This window comes from Pelobates fuscus, chromosome 4 (genome assembly GCF_036172605.1).
Source record: "Pelobates fuscus isolate aPelFus1 chromosome 4, aPelFus1.pri, whole genome shotgun sequence".
In the NCBI taxonomy this organism is placed as follows: Eukaryota; Metazoa; Chordata; class Amphibia; order Anura; family Pelobatidae; genus Pelobates; species Pelobates fuscus.
In genome coordinates this window covers 374,770,565-374,793,932 of record NC_086320.1, presented here as the reverse complement: position 1 = coordinate 374,793,932, position 23,368 = coordinate 374,770,565, and the positions used below count along the sequence as shown (strand labels likewise).

The 23,368-nt window shown below is 39.2% G+C and overlaps 1 protein-coding gene across 1 annotated transcript in view; it reads right to left on the bottom strand.

The window, feature by feature from the left end:
- LOC134609201 (vasoactive intestinal polypeptide receptor-like) overlaps positions 1–23,368 on the bottom strand; it is a 199,478-nt gene that overhangs the window by 111,079 nt on the left and 65,031 nt on the right. The window lies entirely within an intron of this gene.

Sequence of the window (23,368 nt, the reverse complement as noted above, 5' to 3'; positions counted from 1 at the left end):
CTAGCTATCGATTTCCCTATTAAATCAGCAGCAGCTACACTGTCCCTCCTCTCACTAATAATGCAGCTTCTGGGGCGCGGGGCCTAGCTGTCATGGAGGAAAGACGCACTTCGTGTGAGCTCCCTCAATATCTCACTTTAAGCAGCTATCAACAAGCGTATTTCACCCCAGAAGGGGATGACCCAGCAATGTTGCTCCTACCTGACCGACCCGACATGCTTAATAGCGGTCAGGTAGATGGTAATCAGTCACATGGGCAAACAAGACAGGAAAGGGGTTAAAGATAAATTCAGAGTCAAGAACAAAGCCATGGTCAATATCAAAATAAACAAAATAGATCAAGGAACGCACTAAAGGGTACTGACACAGAAACCACGATAGGACAACATGGATAGGGCTAGGGAAGTTTAAATTTCCTTTAAAATTTGATTGGCCCACGTCATGCCTACGCCCCCAAAACGTTCGTGTGTGGGGGTGCTGGAATGATGTGGGCCAATGGGAGCCTGAATCAACTTTTGGCTCCCACTGCCCCTTTAAGAGCGAGCTCGTGACTCGAGCCGTGCTCCTAGTGCCAGGCGGGCCACGTGACCGATCACTGCAGTCAGTGCACGCGGCTAAGTCAGAAGAGGAGATCAAGCCGCATGCGGCTCGTGTGGAGGCAGGAGTGATCCAGCCACGTGCGGCTCAAGCTTAGGAGCCAGGTCGGTCCCAGGATAAGGTAAATACAGCCACAACCACATATCCCAATCACATATCCCAATCACTAACGTCCTATCCCATTAAAAGCATATTACCACGTATTTAATAAAACAGATAGACCCCCTACTTCATCCAGGTTACCGATCGATGGTTCGATATCCTGAGCCTTTTCTGATTTACTGTACACGACTATTCGATATTCCCACAAATTTTATATAGCATTTTATGTTTGTTTGAGACCACCTTAAAAATATTGGATATCGCTAAAAATCACGATCACTATATACTTTCTCTACAAACCTCTAAAACGAACCAAACTACTCATCCATCAGCTATACCACTTTATCCCACCTAGAACTAGTGCCCAGTTAAAATACTTGACTCTTACTTACCCACACTCAGTCATGCCACACACATTTCACCACTACTCTCACTGAATCCCTCTGACTACGGCTAAATTCATCTTCTACATCAGAACACTACTCCTAAGATTGGGTTGTATCCATGTCTCGGGTCTTTCATTTAGAATAGGGGCAGCTTCGGTCTCCTTCAACACTGACACTCCAGTGCATATTATTAAAAGATTGGGCAGATGGAAATCCTCAGTCTACAACCGATATATTCCTCATCCCGAGAAAGAAATGAGGAAAGCTTTTAAAAGTTTGGCTTTGTAAATTTGATGCAATAAGTGTGTTTTTCTTTAATACCTTTTCACCCTCTTTGCATGAACCCGATTTACATATATTACTAATATGTTTCTGAACATATATATTATATTATTCACTCACTGACTCACTCACTCTCTGGGCCGGCCTAAGACATCATGCTGCCTAGGTCCAACGATAAATGACTATGGCGGATAATGTATAATAAACACAGGTTACTGGCTATGGGAGGATAATGTATAATAAACACAGGTTTCTGGCTATGGGGGATAATGTATAATAAACACAGGTTACGGGCTATGGGGGGATAATGTATAATAAACACAGGTTACTGGCTATGGAGGGATAATGTATAATAAACACAGGTTACTGGCTATGGGGGGGATAATGTATAATAAACACAGGTTACTGCTATGGGAGGGATAATGTATAATAAACACAGGTTACTGGCTATGGTTGGATAATGTATAATAAACACAGGTTACTGGCTATGGTTGGATAATGTATAATAAACACAGGTTACTGGCTATGGGGGATACTGTATAATAAACACAGGTTACTGGCTATGGGAGGATAATGTATAATAAACACAGGTTACTGGCTATGGGGGGATAATGTATAATAAACACAGGTTACTGGCTATGGGGGATACTGTATAATAAACACAGGTTACTGGTTATGGGAGGATAATGTATAATAAACACAGGTTACTGGCTATGGAGGGGATAATGTATAATAAACACAGGTTACTGGCTATGGGGGGATAATGTATAATAAACACAGGTTACTGGCTATGGGGGGATAATATATAATAAACACAAACACACAAAAAATAAATAATAAAAAAATGAATGCAGCTTCAGAATTAATCTAAAATGGATGCTGTCCAGGAGGTGGGAGGGTCTGGGAGGGAGGGTCTGCTGCTGATTGGCTGGAATGTGTCTGCTTACTGTGAGGTACAGGGTCAAAGTTTACTGAATGATGACGAATAGGGGCGGACCAAACATCGCATATGTCCATCCGTTGCGAACGCGAACAAGCGATGTTCGCCAGGAACTATTCGCCAGCGAACTGTTTGGGACATCACTACAAACCATACATTACTAAATATACGCTGGAATATGTAAGAAACATGTGTATCACACAGCATGGCTTTACTCTCTGCTACCCCCTCCCATCATACAATATTTACAAATATTTCATATTTATAATCTGTGTATGCATTCTAGCCTGGACACATACCTACAAACAGTCAATAAGGTTTATTCTCTGTACATTACATTGCAAGGACTATAATGCAAGGACAGCGCGGCTTGTTTACTGAGATCGGTTTGCAAAGAACTTGGGCTAAATGGAAAAATAAATTTACTCAGCTAATAAAAGGTGACATTATTCTTCCTATTTAGTCAGAGCTCTCTGTTCAACACTGGTTTATTTAAACACAGGAACCTGCTAAAGAACACAGGTAGAAGTACTTATAAAATGTTCTCTATCTTGCAATGTTTTGGGGAGTTATAGTTTGGAAACAGCTATAAGTTCCATATTTAAATAACCCTAGCCTATGCTATAGCTTGACCTCCTTTTACTCTAACTGAATACCACCCCAGTGGTTACACCGAAACGTGCATTAATTAGATGAGCTACACGCAATACATTTATAGATCAAATTCAGTTTCAAAATTGCACGTTTTTATCTTAAAGGGACACTCTAGGCACCCATACCACTTGAGCTCATTGAAGTGGTCTGGATGTATAGTCCCAGGTCCTTTTAACCCTGCAAAGATAATTGTTGCAGTTTTTAATAAACTACAATAATTAGTTTGGTGGGTTAACTCCACCTCTAGTAGCTGGCCACCAGAGAGCCGCTTGAGGGACTTTTGGTTGCCTTTCTGACGCTGGACATAAACACACTATGCATGGGGACGTCCAGCATCACCCAAAGCCCTATAGGAAAGCACTGTATAATGCTTTCTTGTGGGGAAATGTTAGTGCGAATGCTGCCATTGCCACGGCTGTCGGCAGGGGAAGAGTGAAGGAGGACCCGAGCCAGCGCCGAGGGACATCCATGCGGGACTGAGGTAAGTGACAGATGGGGATTTTTAACCCCTTCTGCACCATGGTGGTGGGCGAGGGGGTGTGAGGGAGGTGAAGCTATAGGTCCAGGAAAACAACTTTGTTTTCCTGGCACTATAGTTTCCCTTTTTTTTTTACTATGTATCCAAGTATTTGAGTCACCATTAACCCTTGACACAAGATGTAATGAATTGTACGTTGTCCCTTGCTCCTGCAGGAGCCTGTCATCCAGCCTCCTGCCCCAGGATTATAGGCCATGCAAAATAAACTGGTAAAAAGGCTTGGTTTGTACAATTTGGCTTATATTGTTCGGGAACCGAACAGCCGCACGAACCAGAGACCACAGGGGTGCTTGTTAAGCTCAATTGATACTTTGTATCAATTTCCACCGCAATGTTCTAAGTGTTCACCTGGGTGGCTGCATTTCGTATGAATGACCACGAGGTGGTGGCCATCTTGTTCCCGCGAACACAGGCAGCGGTGTTTGGGCATAAATCTCCTTGAACTAAAATCGGACACAGAAACTCCATCATCGCCTGCGTTCGGTTCTACCCCACTTAGAAAGGCATTGTTCAGTGGAAATGTTCCCATGAACAAGAGGTAAAGGCTACACAAGTAACTTAAGGATTCTGTTCAGTGTTTTATGTACTTTTGTGCTCCTGAAAGAGACCGACCATTTGCACTGATTTCCTGGAACTGTTTTAAGCATAGGACCATGTGCACGGTCGGTCAAAAATGTTACTTCCATGAAAATGCCAAACCCCTAAACCGATCTGGGTGATTTTTGGATATGTTGGTCACCCAGATCAGGGCTATCAGGGGATGTGGCGTTTGTGGGGTTTTCATGTGTTTTGGGGGTATTTTGTGGGTTTTTCTTGTCCCTTAGAGTTAATTTAATTATATGTTCGTGTGCTCAGGTAATTCTCTCTCAGGCACAGGGAAGGAGTGTGTGGAATGTTTGCTTGTAACTAGTTCACTCTCAGGTCCAGAGGGGAATGCCCCATGAAAATGTTTAAGGTAACCCTTTGGGGAGTTGCATAAAAGGCTGTGTGTGGCTCCCATTAAACATATTCGTTTTACCCTTTCATGAAGTCTAGGCTCATGTTTTGGGGATTGGAGAGCTCTAATCACTACTCTGCTGGAAACAGGAGAGCTATAATCACTGCAGCACTTGGGATTCGGGAGACTACTAACCGATATACTCACCCAGCGTATAGGGGATCCGTTACACAAGATATCTGCATCTATAGAATCTGTGCATTATTACGAGAGCAGTACTACACAGCCCTGAAGTGGTTATGTTTCTTTGAGCATTCTTTAGCTTCATGTTTAAATAATCTTAGAACTAATGCAACTTTAATAATAAAGCTAAGCCTTCTTATTTTACACATTTATAGTTTAATTACACTGCCTGGCCAAAAAAATGTCTCCACCTGGGTTTAACTAAGCAAATAGGTAAGAGCATTCTATTGGATAGTTACTGCATGGGCGACTCTTTCAGCTGGCAACAAGTTATTTAACCCCAACTGATGCAATGAGTAGCTTCTCATTTAGTAAACAACCATGTCGAAAGACACATCCCGTGGTCATGAAAAAGATGTTAGTCTGTTTGAGAAGGGTCAAATCATTGGCATGCATCAAGCAGAGGAAACATCTAAGGAGATTGCAGAAACTACTAAAATTGGGTTAAGAACTGTCCAACGGGAGCATCAGGGTAAGAAGAGAGGCAGATAAAGTGATGCACCCGTCATGCCTAGTGCCTACTGTACAAGCCTGTGGGGGCAGTGCTATGATCTGGGGTTGCTGCAGTAGGTCAGGTCTAGGATCAGCAACATTATGTGCCCAAAGAATAAGGTCAGCTGACTTATTGGTTATTCCAATAATGGATTTTTTTCTTCCCTGTTGGCACGGGCATATACAAAGATGTCAATGCCAGGATTCATCAGGCTCAAATTGTGAAAGAGTGGTTCATGGAGCACGAGACATCATTTTCACACATTGATTGGCCACCACAGAGTCCAGACCTTAACCCCATTGAGAATCTTTGGGATGCGCTAGAGAAGGCTTTGCGAAGTGGTCCGACTCTCCCATCATCAATACAAGATCTTGGTGAAAAATGAATGCAACACTGGACAGAAATAAATCTTGTGACATTGCAGAAGCTTATCGAAACAATGCCACAGCGAAGGCATGCCGTAAAAAGGCGATCCAACAAAATATTAGAGTGTGTGACCTTTTTTTTTTTTGTTGGCGACTTTTTTGGGGGGCCAGGCAGTGTATATAGAACATATTGCTTTCTCATTAAAGAAAACTGTTCTCAAGTTTGTCATTTTGAATCTCAACTTGTAGTTTGAATTATTTATCCTCTTGCCAAACCGTGCTGCTGGCGTTTAATCCAGTGATTATACACATTTTAATGTCTGACTTCATTTTACCCAGAAAACACATTCATTATCTCTGGGTTTCTTGCCTGACTGCTTTGGCATTGTGTTGAGCAAATACTGGACATTTCTGTTCTGTGGCAAAGACATATTGTATTCACAACTTCTACAGCCGTAATAAGTGATTATTTAATTATTATTATTATTATTTGTATTTATATAGCGCCAACTTATGCCACAGCACTTCACAATATTATGAAAGGGGGACATTTAACAATAAATTAGATATTTAGAAAATGCTATAGGAACAATATCTAGATGAGGAGGCTGTTCTTGCAAGTTTACAGTCTAGAAAAGTGGGATATAAAGACACAATAGGAAAGGCATCAAGGGGAATAGCAAACAAACAAGTTGGAAAAGTAGCAGAACTGGAGGTGAGAGTGGAGTGTGGACTTTTAGAAGAGAGTAATAGAAGTTACTCTGAGAGGGCATAAGCATTTCAGAAAAGATGGGTTGTAAAAGACTATTTAAACTACTGAAGACTAGGGGAGAGTCTGATGGTGGTAAGCAGACTGTTCCAAGGGAAAGGAGCACCCCATGAAAAGTCCTACAAGCACACGTTAGCAGCGTACAGGAGAATGTCACCGGCAGAGCGGAGACACCAAGAAGGGACATACCTACAAATCAGTGAAGATATGTAACAGGGGCTAGAGTTGTTTAGAGCTCTATCTATTTTGAATTGACTCCTATAGAATACAGGAAGCCAGTTTAAGGATCGACAGAGGGGCGAGGTGTGAGAGCAGCGATAGGAGAGAGTGATTAGTCTAGGCAGTATGGCATCTAGGGAAACCAAGTAGGAGAGATTTACAGAAATCTATGTAATAAATTACCAGAGCATGGAGGTGTTCCTTAGCAGCATCTTGCGTAAGAAAAGAGAGAAAATGGGCAATGTTTTTAAGGTGGAAATGACAGGTTTTAGCAACAGACTTGATATGAGGTGCAAAGGTGAGACTAGAATCAAAGATAACACCAAGTCAGCCACTTGCAAAGACGAGTGGATGCAGGTACCATTGACTTGCAGGGAAGGCGAAAGAGGAGTATCAATATTATAAGTTGAAAAGTTCTGTTTTAGAGAGATTTAGTTTCAGAAAGTGGCAGTACATCCAGTCAGATATGGAAGAAAGTTAAGCGGTGACATGTTGTAGGACAGCGTGGGACAGATCAGAGAAGGAGAGATATATTTGTGTGTCATCGAATTACAGGTGTTAGCTGAATCCAAAGGAATTAAAGAGTTTACCAAGAGATGCATTATAAACAGAGAACAGAATGGGATCAAGAACTGAGACAGGATGAGAAGAGGACGTGTCATTGGAAAAGGAGACACAATGCACATTGGGAGAGATAGGAGCAGAACCACGAGAGGACAGTGCCACAGATATTGAGGGATTGAAGAGTTTGGAGAAGGAGAACATGATCAAAAGTGTCAAAGGTGACAGAGATGTCAAGAAGAATTAGTATGGATTATTGGCCTATGGATTTTGCTGTGATTAGGTCATTTGTAACTTTAGTCAGAGAGGTCTCAGTAGAGTGAAGGGGGCAGAATTGGAGAGGGTTGAGAAAAGAGTTGGAATTGAGGAAGCAAGCAAGACGGGTAAAGACAAGTCTTTCTCTGAGCTTTGAGGAAAAAGGGAGCAGGTATTAGTTGAAAAGTTGAAAGAGGAAGACTGGTCAAGAGATTACTTTTTTAGGATGGGTAGAACAGTAGCATGTTTAACATAAGTAGGGACAACATCAGAAGAAAGAGAACAGTTGAAGATGTATGTTAAGTATGGTACTAGACAAGAGGAGAGAGATCTGATTAGGTGAGAAGGGACGGGATCACGCAGACAAGTGGTGGGATGAGAGGAGAGGAGAAGTGCAGCCAGATCCTGTTCAGTAGCCGGGGAGAAGGCCTAAAGGATAGGAAAGGCACATTTCAGGTGCAGTTAGGTTAGGTTCAGATCAGGAGAATTTGTTCCTTAACTCTTTTATCTTGTCGGTAAAGTAGCATGCACAGTTATCAACTGAAAAGGTAGTTTGGGGGGGGGGGGGTGGGGTGGCTTCAGTAGGGAAAAGGAGACAGTCAAAGTGACACCTGACATTGCAGGAGCATGAACTAATGGGAGTTGAATAGTATGACTGTTTAGCAAGGGTGAGGGCAAGATTAATTTATAATGGACAAAGGCTGGCAAGGTGCGAGACTTCCTCAAGCAGCGTTCAGCTGAACAGGAGCATCTCTGCAGGTAGTGGGTTGACTTAATGTGCCACGGTTGGAGATGAGTCTTCCTTGAGGTGCATGTTTTGAGCGGGGCTGCAGCGTCGATGGCAGAGGTGAGCGTGGCGTTATATAAGGAGATAGCCAGAGAGGGATAGGAGAAGGAAGAAATGGATGAGAGTTTAGAACAGACATTAGCTGAAAGTCGCTGTAGGTCATGAGAATTCAGGTTCCTTTTGAATTGAGGGGGGTCAGGCTGAGAATGCTGGACGAAGGGGCCCTTAAGAACAAATGATAAGAGGTAGTATATTGATTGAAAGATGCATTGTGGCCACTTAAAATGTTCAACTATGTTAACAAACACATATTGAAACCCTATAGATCAAGGACAGGGTCAGATTCACACATGATTGAGAATTCTCAGGCCCATCTAATTTACCCCCCCAAAAATGAATTGCAGAATTTTAAAAAATAGGTAAAAAGGAATAAACGCACATTTACAGTGAGGATGGTCTCTCCAATCAGACCGATGCCTGTAGGCAGCTGCCGACAGACAAATCGGACCCTGCCAGGGATGGCCAAAGAGTAGATCTCCAGTTCTGGTAGAATGGCGAATCACATGATGCTTTTCAACCCTAACGTTTGGTGGTTGTAATTCTAAAAGCTGGGAATCTATGTTATGGTGATCAAAACTAAAGACCTTAAATTATTATTAAGACAACCTGTTAAATATACATTAAGCTTAAAACTGATGAATTTGTTGGCGGAATAAGAATACATCTTATAATTATATAAAAGAAGTAAAAAAATAAGAATTTATACCTCTAAGCCTGTACCTCTCATAGACAATTAAAATCTTTGTGTCTGCTAAGACGTGTCAATGAGTGAACAGTCAATAGGTACTTTTAACTGATGTGTTATTTGTGATCCTAGACACAAGGTAAGCCCAATCAATTTTAATTAATTTACATAGTGAATCTATGCATTGATGAGATAACCAAGATGCAGACCGACTCGTGGGAATTTTAGTTGGATTCTTATAAATAAATACAATGTAATTATACAGCTTAGTAATACCCAGTGATAAAATTCTCGTGAGAGCTTGGACGGTCCCAGCACACCTTCAGTAAAAGGGAAGTTAATGTGAATAAATTTCTATCTATAGACTGTACATTGAACATACACCTTTTAACATAATTTATTGCCTGGTGTGTTCTCAATAAATGACAGGCACAGTAAAGATATTCTGCATTCTCATGCTTCTCACAGTTGTCTAATGCTGATATAAATATTGTGAGAAGGCGAGTCTTTTACTCGTATATTTTATGCCGTGAAATAAGAAAAACAAAATAAATGTCATGCAAAACTACACATTTTATTCACAAAACCAGATATTATGGAGAATTATCAATGAAATCGAACATATTCGGCGAAACCAACTGAACAGGAAAAATAGCTGAATTAAAAAACATTTGTGAATATTCTCCTGGTTTAATGATAATCGAGTAGACTCCCCGGATCAGAGGGTTCATGGGTAGTTTTTAATTAATTTAATGGAAGGTTTCTCGGGATAGACACATATATCATAAGTCGAAATGTCGATTTTTTGGAAAAATTAAATAAAATTTACTGTTTTGTACAGATAAGCCCCCAATAAAAATATTTATGCATTTTTTTCTTTGAGGTATATAAAAACAGCTTGCAAAGGCTACAGATCTCTTGCCTTTTTCCCCAGCCCAGACTTTCTGTGGCTGTCCAATCACAGACTTCCCAATTCAGCTCAATGAGAAGTATTTGCAAGGCAGGTGCTCTGGGCAGTTGAGTCTATCCCCACTGAGCTGAACAACCAGGAAGTAACAGAACTGGTTGTATGATTGACAGCCAGGGGGGTGTAGCATGGTTCATTTACAAAAGTGACAATTTCCATTGACGTGCACTTTTTGCAAACTGAAATAAAAAGGACACACTTTTCACACATAAAGTACTTCAGCAAACTAAAGTTCTTTAGGTGTGTGGACAAAGCAAAATACCGATAAGGCATGAATCACATGCCAGATTCTACAGCAACCTTAACCTAACACTAACTACATGATAACATTTTTATTCCTTCTGTCGAGATCTGTTTTACAAGCAGCACATATTCCAGATAACAATGCATTGAATGTTTACAAAGCCAGCAAATATTCTCAAGCAGAGATGTGATGCTTTGGACAGTAGAAGCTATTCTTCCTCCACAATGTGGAGCCTTTAGAACCATTAGATATGAGCAAATATTTAATCAAGGGATAAGTGGGTAAGAAAACAACATGATTTTTCAGTCTAGTTTTGCTAAGAACAGCACAATTAAATGCTTTGTCAGTCGTGCGAGGGACAGTGAGAGTCACCTTGTTTGTCTGAGAATGAGGTGTACAGAAAATTGTTTATTTCATAAATAGTTTTAAAGAATGTATTTGTACGCGTCATTTTAACAATACCCCTTTCAAGCCTATTTTTTTTTTGGGCAAAAAATGATTTATTTGTTTTGTCTTGCCAGCGAAATGATGAATGTATGTATCCCGGCAACTAAGGGCTTTAAGGAATCTAATAGGCAGAAAAATAGGAAACGATTGAGACAGAATATTAGTTCACGCTTGATATTATAAAATATAAAACAACATAATAAGTCTGAATAAGAAAAGACAACTTAAAGGAACACAATAGCATTAGGACTCCAAACTTGCTTTTCTAACGCTATAGTTTGTTTACCTTTTTCCAGAACATGCCTCGTGCAATGGCCAATCTAATCCGTCTCACAGAGGAGCATCAAAGACCTGTTGGGAATGTATGGCGAGCATTGCATGTACATCCAAGCTTCCCCATAGGAAAGCATTTTATTCACTGTATTCCTATATGCTTCAGCATCACCAAGTTTTACCCAGGCAGTGCCACATAAGCGATTCTAGTGGCTTCTAGAGATGGATTTAACCCTACAATGGTTTCTAACATTTTTGTTTTCATGTTTTACATTGCAGGGTTAAAAGGACAGGATCAGTGCATCCACACCACTTCATTGAGATGAAGCGGGCTAGGTGACTATAGTGTTCCTTTAAAGAAGGAACTGTAAGAAGGGTGACAATGGAGAAAAACTGAAAACTACAATGGGACTCAGAAACCAGGGCAGGATTGAGGTAGGCATGTAAGCAAAATAGTTGTAATACCGACTGAAAGATTGGAGAGAAGTGTGAGGTCAGGAATAGATTTGTGAATACCGCAACAGATTTGGTAGTAAAGACTTTGGGTTTTAGGAATGATACGTTCTCAGTAAATCCATTTAAACAGAAGCAACAGATACACAAAACATCCCTAGGATTACATAGAAGCCTAGGACACTACCGTATTATTGCAAGGCAAAATTAACCAGCATATGGTCCAAGTCCTGTGGCCAAGTGGAAAAGAAAGGACCATAAAGGGAGTTGATAGGGTAGCCACATGCAATCGCATAGCATAATTAACTTGTATACAGAACCAGTGAACAATCACTGGGAATCCAAATGGCTTGAAAAGGTACAACAACAGACTTGAAAGGTAAAACAGCCAAATCACATAGAATAAATAGATGTTCTAGCTGTGCCAAACAGATCTTCTAGCAGAACACCTGCCTGAAAGGGTGTCGATAAGAAGGAGCATTTTCTTTCCTGTTCCTTGTCACCATGCAGAAGGAAACAGATACGTCATGGTCATCAAGCCTTAGAACTAAATAGTAGAAAACATATTCTCTGTTTTTCCAGCTTCGTACTTTAAAGTTGTCTCTGATTCTAACTTGAAGTGATCTGTCGATTAACTTCTTAAAATGATTCTCTCATCATTTACTTTTGTTTTGATCTTTTTCTCTTGAAGTACATGTTTGATGCAAGTAGAGAAGGTAAATCTTCACCACATACAACAGAAATATCAAATGGTAAATATTAGGTCATTAAATGAAGCCTAGTCATCAGTTGTAGAGCTACATTAGCCAGGTTAATTAGCTAGCACTAAATAGTGGCATAGGAGATCCAAATATCACTATGTAAGGCAGCCTCTCAAATAGAAAGTATATTTTTGGATTAACTAGTGCCACATTACAATCGTATGGGCTGAGAAGAAGAAAGTGGACTTCCACCAGAATATGTTGAGTACCATGGATGAGACCCAAATTCAAAGAGTGGAAGGCTTAAGACTGTATGAACTGTTTCAATAGAAGCCACATTGTTAAGTGTGATGGAACTTTTCCATATTAGAAGGTGACCAGTTCCTTCACTAAATTTATTGCAACTATATTTCACTAACATTGTCAAGCCGTTACGAGGTATAGTATATCTCCAACGTATCAAAATTAATTCTTTATAGGATGCTATTTGGATATAAGGTTATATAGTATTTGGATTCCACTAGCACCTGTACGCTGATGACACCCATATATATATATCTCTCCTCCCCGCACTCCTTCCCTGCCGTCCTGCAATGTGTCACTGCTTGCCTTTCTTCCATCTCTGACTGGATGTCCTCCTGCTTTCTGAAACTAAATCTCTCTAAAACTGAGCTCCTTGTCTTTCCTCCTCCTAATACTGATCCTCCTCTCTCGTTCTTCCTTCAAGTTAATGTCTATCCTTGCAAGCATGCTGTCTTGGCGTCATACTTGATTTTGGCCTCATCTTTGAGCCTCACATCCAGCATGTTACTAAGTCATGTAGATTCCATCTTAAAAACACACATCATCTGCCCCTTCTTACGCAAGATGCTATTAAGGAGCTTGTCCATGCTCTAGTAATTTCTTGCATGGATTATTGTAACCCTCTCCTGATTGGTCTTCCAAAAACCTATTACAGTCTGTAATGAATGCTGCCGCCAGACTGATTTTCCTCTCTAGTCGATCTTCTCACACCTCACCCCTCTGTCAGTCCTTACATTGGCTTCCTGTATCCTATAGGAGTCAATTCCAGGTACTAATTCACATCTATAAAGCATTGAGCAATTGTAGCCCTTCTTCTATCTCCTCACAGATGTATAGGTATTCCCCCTCTCAGTCCCTCCGCTCTGCCCCTGACCTTCTCCTGTCCGCTGCTCGCATCCATACAGCCAACTCATGCTTGCAGGACTTCTCGCGGGCAGCTCCCTTCCTATGGAATAGCCTGTCTACCGCCATCAGACTCTCCCCTAGTCATCAATCGTTTAAGAAGTGCATTAAAACCCATCTTTTTAGGAAAGCTCCCAGAGTAACCTCTAGCTCACATACCTGTCCTTTGCTATCTCCTAAAGGGCAGCACTTTACTCTCTCTTCTAGCTCTGCTGCACTCTCACCTTATTTAATTGCTATTTCCTGTCCTAATGTGTTTTACACCCCACCTCCTATAGAATGTAAGCTTGTTTGAGCAGGGTCCTCTTCAACCTATCGTTCCTGTAAGTTTTCTCTCATAATATTGTAAAGCGCTACGGAATCTGTTGGCGCTATATAAATGGTAATAATAATAATAATAATAATAATAATAATAATAATAATAATAATAATAATAACTTGTGGGTTTAGGTATGTGGGAGGTGTAGGAATACTGGCAAGGGGAGTACATCCAGAACTCACTTTAAAAAAAAAAAAAAAAAACACATAATACTTTGTGCTTGTATTTTTTTTTTTTAAGGGACACTATACTCACCTGAACAACTTTAGCTTAATGAAGCAGTTTTGGTGTATAGAACGTGCCCCAGCAAGCTTCACTGCTCAATCCTCTACCATTTAGGAGTTAAATCCCTTTGTTTATGAACCCTAGTCACACCTCCCTGCATGTGACTTGCACAGCCTTCCATAAACACTTCCTGTATAGAGAGCCCTATTTAGGCTTTCTTTATTGCAAGTTCTGTTTAATTAAGATTTTCTCATCCCCTGCTATGTTAATAGCTTGCTAGACCCTGCAAGAGCCTCCTGTATGTGATTAAAGTTCAATTTAGAGATTGAGATACAATTATTTAAGGTAAATTACATCTGTTTGAAAGTGAAACCAGTTTTTTTTCATGCAGGCTCTGTCAATCATAGCCAGGGGAGGTGTGGCTAGGGCTGCATAAACAGAAACAAAGTCATTTAACTCCTAAATGACAGTGAATTGAGCAGTGAAATTGCAGGGGAATGATCTATACACTAAAACTGCTTTATTTAGCTAAAGTAATTTAGGTGACTATAGTGTTCCTTTAAATGTTAAGTGGTTTCTATTTGTGGTTGTTTCTATAAAGCAGTTTTTACTTTAAAAGTTTAATATTTGATTTATTTAATAAACTGCATGTTAATTGTCTAATTTTAGCAGCGTTAAAGTTCCTGATTGTTTGCTTACGTGTGTGCTTGTTCTGTGTAAATGGACAGATACAGACCTTGTCTAGATTCCATAGCCCATACCACGAATAGAATTATGCTGTTTTATCGGAACACTTGCCTCACATTTAACATGAGCCTTTTAATCCCCTCCAGGACCCCTAAACACAGTCTATCATGGAAAAGGGGAATGGAACATCAATCCAATGCATTCCTGAATTGACACATCAGGGGAACAGATGCACAGAATACATATTATAATAAAACACACGGTTCTAGTTATAATATTACAAAACAATTGGAGGGGGAAGGGAGCTGGTATTAAAGTAGCACATTTCATTTTACCTCATTCTCAAATGTAATTATATTATTCTAGGATTCAGCACATTTTACTATTTAGTCTTACAGACCCTGCAGGATAAAGAATATTGTTGCAGCACAGATTATACCTACTGCTTCTAGGTACAATTAAATGTAATAAAAAGGAAAACAAAGACATGCGTCTGTTCATGAAAATAAAATGCAGTTTGAATTAGACGATCCTGCATTTTCAGGACACCATCTAATCAGGTGGCACCATCGGCAATGGGACATGTCAAAGATGCAAATCACACCACTGGTAACACCTGGCTATACAGGGGATGTCACTTAGACACACCAGGACATATAACGTGGAGAGTAAGAAGGGGCATTCCTAAAAATCGAGCTTATGTCTGATTATTGTGGTGCCTTGTTTGGATACATACATCATTCTTGGTTGTGTTTTTTTTTTTTTTTTTGTGAAATGTATATAAATACTTTTTAATAAAGTAACAAAAAAATTCTCATTATACATGCTACGAAGAAACAAAAAGAATTACTGCAGTACTCCATGGCACCTACAACCTGCCCAGTTATAGTGAACTATTTTTGCTAAAATCATATTATTTAAAAGTACCACTTTTTGAGTTCCAAGGCGAATAGCTTTCTCTATCCCATAAACATTCATCAAAACATGCCATCAAACATCACTACTTGAATAAAAAACCTCAAAGAATAAAACGCTAACTTTTCTTAGCTTGACACGCTAAATCACTCAGTTAATTTCTCGTGTAGGTAGAACAGCACTTTACAGAATAATTAGTGCTCCGTATATTTTTTAAGATGACACACTTAATGGAACAAAACTCTTATGTTTGTTAAAAATGCAAAAGAACCTTTTTATCTGTAGACTTCTAAAACATAAGGACGAAGGTGATGGCCTCCTGCATTTATTATGTCAGATAGAGAAGGGACACATAACAAATACTTAGCAATATATCCCGTGTCTTTATTGGGTATCTCAAGATTGATATAGCATTAGGAGTACTGCCAAAACACATATAGGACATCGATTGGTGGAGCAGGGAAGTAGCTGAAAGTAGCAGATAGTTGGCAGAAGACATATCTGCATTGATTTAATAACACATTCATTATATTTGGTAATTAAGCATATGGATATGAAGAAAAAAAAATCATAATCAGCAAGAAATAAAATTATATTGAATTTAGGATCATTAGATAACGAAAAGAACATTTAGAAAGATTAATGTGCTTAAGAGGACAGCCGGGCAAAAAAAAAATCAATCTCTTTCATAGCTTTCTAGTTAGTTTTCTAACAGACCTAGTTAAGATAACAAAATTGATGGATAAGTAGTTTCTCCGCTAAGCACAAAAACAATTAAGATACAGTGACCATTTCCAGGATTTAGTCCCTTGGGAAATTTCTGTCTGTTCTAAGTGATACCGTGAAAGGCATTTGAGCATAATAAGTTTATTAAGTTTGACCATGGTAGGACTGAGACAGAAATTAGAAGGACTTGTAGGACGATTTCATAGCGTGAGAGTCTGAACAACGGTCGAACATACTATCAAGATGCACATTTTTTGTAAAGTGGGTCATCTCATGTTTCGATCAGAATTGGCAGAAGCTTTTATTAACTGTCCCAAAAATGAAATCATAGCTGTCTAAAATATTTTTTTCCAGTTCCCTTTGAATTCGCAACAAATCACATTTTAGTGAAGAAGCCTGTTTTTACCCGGAAAAATATTTTACAAATATATAAAAAAATAATTGTTTGCATTACATACAACTAATGTAACACTGACTAGTTCCTTATTATACCTGAAGGTCAATATGATAATTTATGGATTATTGATTAGTTTAGTAATGGTTGAGGCCACACCAGTAGAATAGGGCCAAAAAAAAAAAGGAAATAAAATTGCAGAAGGGTCAAGTCTTACAAGACCCCATTTTTACGTAGAGGGTCTCGACAGTGGATGAGAAGTTAAAACCAGTAACAAGGAAGTTGGAATACACTGTCTATGGTAGAGTCGAGTCTCTTCCAGCACCCTAATTCCTTTCCTTACAGAATGAAGTCCCCAAACAAAGCCACCCAGTTATACCAGATACCCGGCAGATGGCCATTCATGGAAATTGCGGAATATGCTTATTGCTGCTATGCTAAAGTGTATACTATAACCAGCATCTATATGCAGGCTTACAGCTTTGCAATTTTTGCAAATCACTGCAGTTATGAGTAATTGTGTGTAAAGGGACCATGCTAGGGGATCATCTCCCCTATAGTCTATGCAGTGCACATAAGTTATAATGGTACTGATAGTGTCCCTTCAATATTTGGCAAGTTTCTTGAGGTCTCTGGATACTATGTATCAATTTAAAGGGTTACTCCAACCAAAAAAACAGAATTTTAATAAAACACTGTTTTTGGTCAGAGTAACCTTTATTGTCTTGGCTTCCCCATTCAAAAGTTAAACGAAAAATAAAGAAAATACCAAAAACGTACCTCTAATGCTAGTCATGTTCTCCCAGCAGCCCAATAAACCCCCAGCACTGGAGGGGAGAGATGTCAGAGAGGACGACCTGAGGAGTGGGCTTGGGCAGAATGGGCATTGGTCGCTTGTCACAACCATGCTGTGCGTACCAACATCAGACGTCCAATATGCACAGAACTGACATTATCAAAATGGTGTCCCACTGGAGTGCAGTAATAGGGCATTACTAATTCATTTTTTTTTCCTATGCATTCCCCCTGCAGGTAGATCCACAGACGCCTATGCCAGTCATGTAATCGCTCTGTGAGAGTGATCACAGCTATGTAATGTTGATAATTCACAAAATATACAAGTGACGCATGATATTAAATGTATGCTTACTAATGCAAGGAGCCTAAATAACAAAATGGGGGAACTAGAGGCATTAGCATACACTAAACAATATGATATAATAGGCATAACAGAAACATGGTGGGATGGGACAGATGACTGGGCAGTTAACTTAAATGGGGGTACACGTTATTTAGGAAGGATAGGAAAAACAAGAAGGGTGGTGGGGTATGTTTGTATGTCAACCATAATTTAAAGCCAAATCTTAAAATGGGTAAATATCTGCTTGGGGGAAAAGAAGGGAAACCAACTATTGGTTGGGATATGTTATAAACCACCTAATGTTAATATTGACGAGGAACAACAGCCGTTTGAGCAAACTGAGAAAGCTGCAAATCTGGGTAATACTTTAATTATTGGAGATTTTAATTACCTGGACATAAATTGGGACATAGGGACTAGTAGCTCAGCAAAAGGAATTAGGTTTTTAAACTTGTTAAATGACACCTTCATGTCACAACTTGTACAAGCTCCAACTAGAATGGACGCTTGTCTGGACCTGGTTTTAACAAACAACGTTGATCTTTTGACCAACATTCAGATAGGTGAGCACTTGGGAAATAGTGATCACAATTTAGTGTCCTTTGAAATAAACTCAAAAAAACAAAAGCACATGGGGTATACTAAAACATATAATTTTAAAAAGGCAAATTTCAATAAGTTAAGGGAAGCTTTACAATATATTGACTGGCATAAACTCTTTAGTGAAAAGAACACTGAGGATAAATGGATCATCTTCCAACAAATATTAGAAAGGTACATTTCTCAGTATGTACCATTGGGAAATAAATATAAAAGAAACAAATTAAAACCAATGTGGCTTAGTAGAGAAGTAAAACAAGAGATTAAAAATAAGAAAAGGGCATTTAAAGCATTTAAATCGGACAAATCAGATGCATCTTATAAAAGATATAAGAAAGCAAATAATGCGTGCAAAAAGGCAATTAGACTTGCTAAACTTCAAAATGAAAAAATTATAGCTAAAGAGAGCAAAACCAACCCCAAAGCATTATTTAAGTACATAAATTCTAAAAAAACCAAACATGAAAGTGTAGGGACACTAAAAACTGAAACGGGGGTGTTAGTTAATGAAGACCAGGAAAAGGCAGGAATTTTAAATAACTATTTCTCCTCCGTATATATTAAGGAAGAACCCATGGCAATACAGGGAGTGCAGAATTATTAGGCAAATTAGTATTTTGACCACATCATCCTCTTTATGCATGTTGTCTTACTCCAAGCTGTATAGGCTCAAAAGCCTACTACCAATTAAGCATATTAGGTGATGTGCATCTCTGTAATGAGAAGGGGTGTGGTATAATGACATCAACACCCTATATCAGGTGTGCATAATTATTAGGCAACTTCCTTTCCTTTGGCAAAATGGGTCAAAAGAAGGACTTGACAGGCTCAGAAAAGTCAAAAATAGTGAGATATCTTGCAGAGGGATGCAGCACTCTTAAAATTGCAAAGCTTCTGAAGCGTGATCATCGAACAATCAAGCGTTTCATTCAAAATAGTCAACAGGGTCGCAAGAAGCGTGTGGAGAAACCAAGGCGCAAAATAACTGCCCATGAACTGAGAAAAGTCAAGCGTGCAGCTGCCAAGATGCCACTTGCCACCAGTTTGGCCATATTTCAGAGCTGCAACATCACTGGAGTGCCCAAAAGTACAAGGTGTGCAATACTCAGAGACATGGCCAAGGCAAGAAAGGCTGAAAGACGACCACCACTGAACAAGACACACAAGCTGAAACGTCAAGACTGGGCCAAGAAATATCTCAAGACTGATTTTTCTAAGGTTTTATGGACTGATGAAATGAGAGTGAGTCTTGATGGGCCAGATGGATGGGCCCGTGGCTGGATTGGTAAAGGGCAGAGAGCTCCAGTCCGACTCAGATGTCAGCAAGGTGGAGGTGGAGTACTGGTTTGGGCTGGTATCATCAAAGATGAGCTTGTGGGGCCTTTTCGGGTTGAGGATGGAGTCAAGCTCAACTCCCAGTCCTACTGCCAGTTTCTGGAAGACACCTTCTTCAAGCAGTGGTACAGGAAGAAGTCTGCATCCTTCAAGAAAAACATGATTTTCATGCAGGACAATGCTCCATCACACGCGTCCAAGTACTCCACAGCGTGGCTGGCAAGAAAGGGTATAAAAGAAGAAAATCTAATGACATGGCCTCCTTGTTCACCTGATCTGAACCCCATTGAGAACCTGTGGTCCATCATCAAATGTGAGATTTACAAGGAGGGAAAACAGTACACCTCTCTGAACAGTGTCTGGGAGGCTGTGGTTGCTTCTGCACGCAATGTTGATGGTGAACAGATCAAAACACTGACAGAATCCATGGATGGCAGGCTTTTGAGTGTCCTTGCAAAGAAAGGTGGCTATATTGGTCACTGATTTGTTTTTGTTTTGTTTTTGAATGTCAGAAATGTATATTTGTGAATGTTGAGATGTTATATTGGTTTCACTGGTTAAAATAAATAATTGAAATTGGTATATATTTGTTTTTTGTTAAGTTGCCTAATAATTATGCACAGTAATAGTCACCTGCACACACAGATATCCCCCTAAAATAGCTAAAACTAAAAACAAACTAAAAACTACTTCCAAAAATATTCCGCTTTGATATTAATGAGTTTTTTGGGTTCATTGAGAACATGGTTGTTGTTCAATAATAAAATTAATCCTCAAAAATACAACTTGCCTAATAATTCTGCACTCCCTGTAGATGTGCAAATGATTGCTACTAAAAACTTGCAGAATAATTGTAATTGGTTAAATCAAGACAAGATGCTGCAGCAACTAAAGAAAGTTAATATAAACAAAGCTCCAGGGCCTGACGGTATCCATCCACATGTACTTAAGGAACTAAGTGTAGAAATAAGTGAACCTCTGGTTTTAATCTTTCAAGATTCTTTTCTTTCAGGAAGTGTTCCGGAGGATTGGAGGAAAAATGCAAAGTTATGCACTTCGGCGTAAAGAATACACAAGCACCGTATACCCTTAATGGAAGCGAATTAGGGATAACAACACACGAAAAGGACTTGGGAATTGTTATAGACAACAAACTATGCGCAATGTCAATCAGCAGTGGCCAAGGTCAGTAAGGTATTGTCATGCATGAAAAAGGGCATTTATTCTCGGGACGAGAATATAATTTTGCCTCTTTATAAATCACTGGTAAGACCACATATTGAATATTTGCAATTTTGGGCACCTGTTCTAAAGAAGGATATTATGGCACTAGAAAAAGTGCAGAGGCGGGCTACAAAATTAATAAAAGAAATGGAACATAAAAGCTATGAAGAAAGGTTAACAAATTTAAATCTATTTAGTTTAGAAAAATGTCGCCTGAGAGGGGTTATGATAACATTATACAAATATATTCGGGGCCAATACAAACCATTGTGTGGAAATCTATTCACAAACCGGACTTTACATAGGACACGAGGCCATGCGTTTAGACTGGAAGAAAGAAGATTTCGTCTAAGGCAAAGGAAAGGTTTTTTTACTGTAAGAACAATCAGGATGTGGAATTCTCTGCCTGAAGAAGTGGTTTTATCAGAGTCCATACAGATGTTCAAACAGCTACTAGATGCATACTTGCAAAAACAGAATATTCAAGGATATAATCTTTCAATGTAGGGTAATAACTGCTTGATCCAAGGTTAAATCTGACTGCCATTCTGGGGTCAAGAAGGAATTTTTTTCCTAGCTTGTTGCAAAATTGTGCTTCAAACTGGTTTTTTTTTTGCCTTCTTTTGGACCAACAGCAAAAAAACAAATGTGAGGAAGGCTGAACTTAAGGGACGCAAGTCTCTTTTCAGCTATGTAACTATGTAATTATGTAACTATGTAACATGGCCTAGTAGGGCCTGAATCGTCAGAGGTGGATTGCCTCGGTTGTCAGGCAGTCCTCGAGAACCGGAGCACAGAGCAGGTAAGTATGCCGCCACTTCTGGGCTCAAAGCCGTTACTGCGTTCTATGCCACAACAACGGCTTTAGAGTCCATTAAATGTGATATGGCATTGTACACCGTAACAGGGCTATGGGGTTAAGTTTTAATGGTTTTGTTGCTCGTTTGTTGAAAAAAAAAAATCACCATAATGATAAAAATTTTAAAGTTACTTTCCATCATTAAGGTTTTGGTAGATATTTACAAACAATAAATGAACAGTAATCAGTAAGATGATGTGAAACCGTTTGCAATCACACATGGTGCTCTTGCCAAAAGTGATGTATCCTATCGCCCAAATGATTTATGGAACTGTGCAATCATTACCGAGTACATACAATTAATAATATTGAATACTTTTCTTTTTTTTTTCATTGGCTTGTGTGACTTCAAAAAACACAAATTGTTACAAAATTTAAGACATTATTCATAGGACGCCAAATCAAGAACATTTCTGAAGGTTAGGAGCAATATGTCATCCCAGCCCTAGTGAACTACAAAACAACGGCTAATAATAACATTATCTTGTACAGCGAGCAGATTGGTAAAGTAATTGCTGCATACATTGACTGTAAATCTCCCAATCATGTAATACGTCTGGAAGGAGGGTGCTTAAATACAGACAGTATGCCAACCTGGACTAGATTCCTATCTATAAATACATTCAATGCCAAAGAGTTCACCGCTCCCAGCATGCATCTGTGACCAGGCCAGGTAGTTTAAAGGGACAGCAAAGGGCACAGAATGGGTAACCTGGATACAAACAAGGTTATTTACCAAAGTGAGAATTCAAAGTGAACTTCAGAGTTAAGTTAAGTCAGTACAGCTGCCCTAGCATTATATTTTGAAATTTAAATTCTCACTTTCGTACATAAGCCGGAGAGATGAGTTACCGAGACACAATCATGCATTCACATATGCCAGCTTTTCATTCCCTTAAATGAGAAAACATTGTGCGAGAATATTTACTAAATGTGCTCGTCAGCATTTAATGCTTAATGTTAGAGACGTGAGTGGAGCTAGGGTGGAAGATGCTTCTGCAAATGTAAAGCATTTGGAATCATAAAAAAAATACATTTTGCAGGATTCTCTCCCCTCCTTCAGACTGTAAGAATGGCGGGCAGAGCTCACTAAGCATTATGTATAAAAGCCAAATGAATTCAAGTTTTAAAGTAAAGAGTAATTAAGACTCTTTCATTGTTCTTTAATCACCGTTTAGTCCTTTGAGAGATTCTGATTCTTATTTTCCCATAGGCAGAATTTGCTAAATTATAATGTTAATAAGTGATAATAAAACATATTTTTGGCTGTGTCTTGGAGGGTTGTCCGGGAATTGTTGGAGCTGTTGGAACACAAATATGACTGTTTGGAGACAGTCTAAATGCTGATGCCATGCCTGGAATGTCTACATGTGATGAATGGTGCCCTACTGATCTTATTATATTGAAAGTCACGTTCCAGACTCACATTCCAGATAACTAGAAGCCAACCTTGGGTTGTAGGTAACTATTAAGGATTAAGGATAGTGAGTGTTTCACTTTATGCAACAAATCATATAAATCTAACTATACTGCATATTATTATTTACTATATCTTTGTGTGTTGGAGACTCGGAGGATATTCTAAAAAATCACTGAGTTTCAGAAAGAGCCCAGGGATGGGTCTTGAGTGATTTCAATGTAATTAACACTATTTATTTTAATAAAATCGGTATACACTGCACCATAATTGATTTTTCTAGTAGATTTTAGTTTTATTGCTGTCATTAGTTGGTAAAGTATTACGCAACAAAGTTCACGAGTTGTGTTTGTTTTACAGAA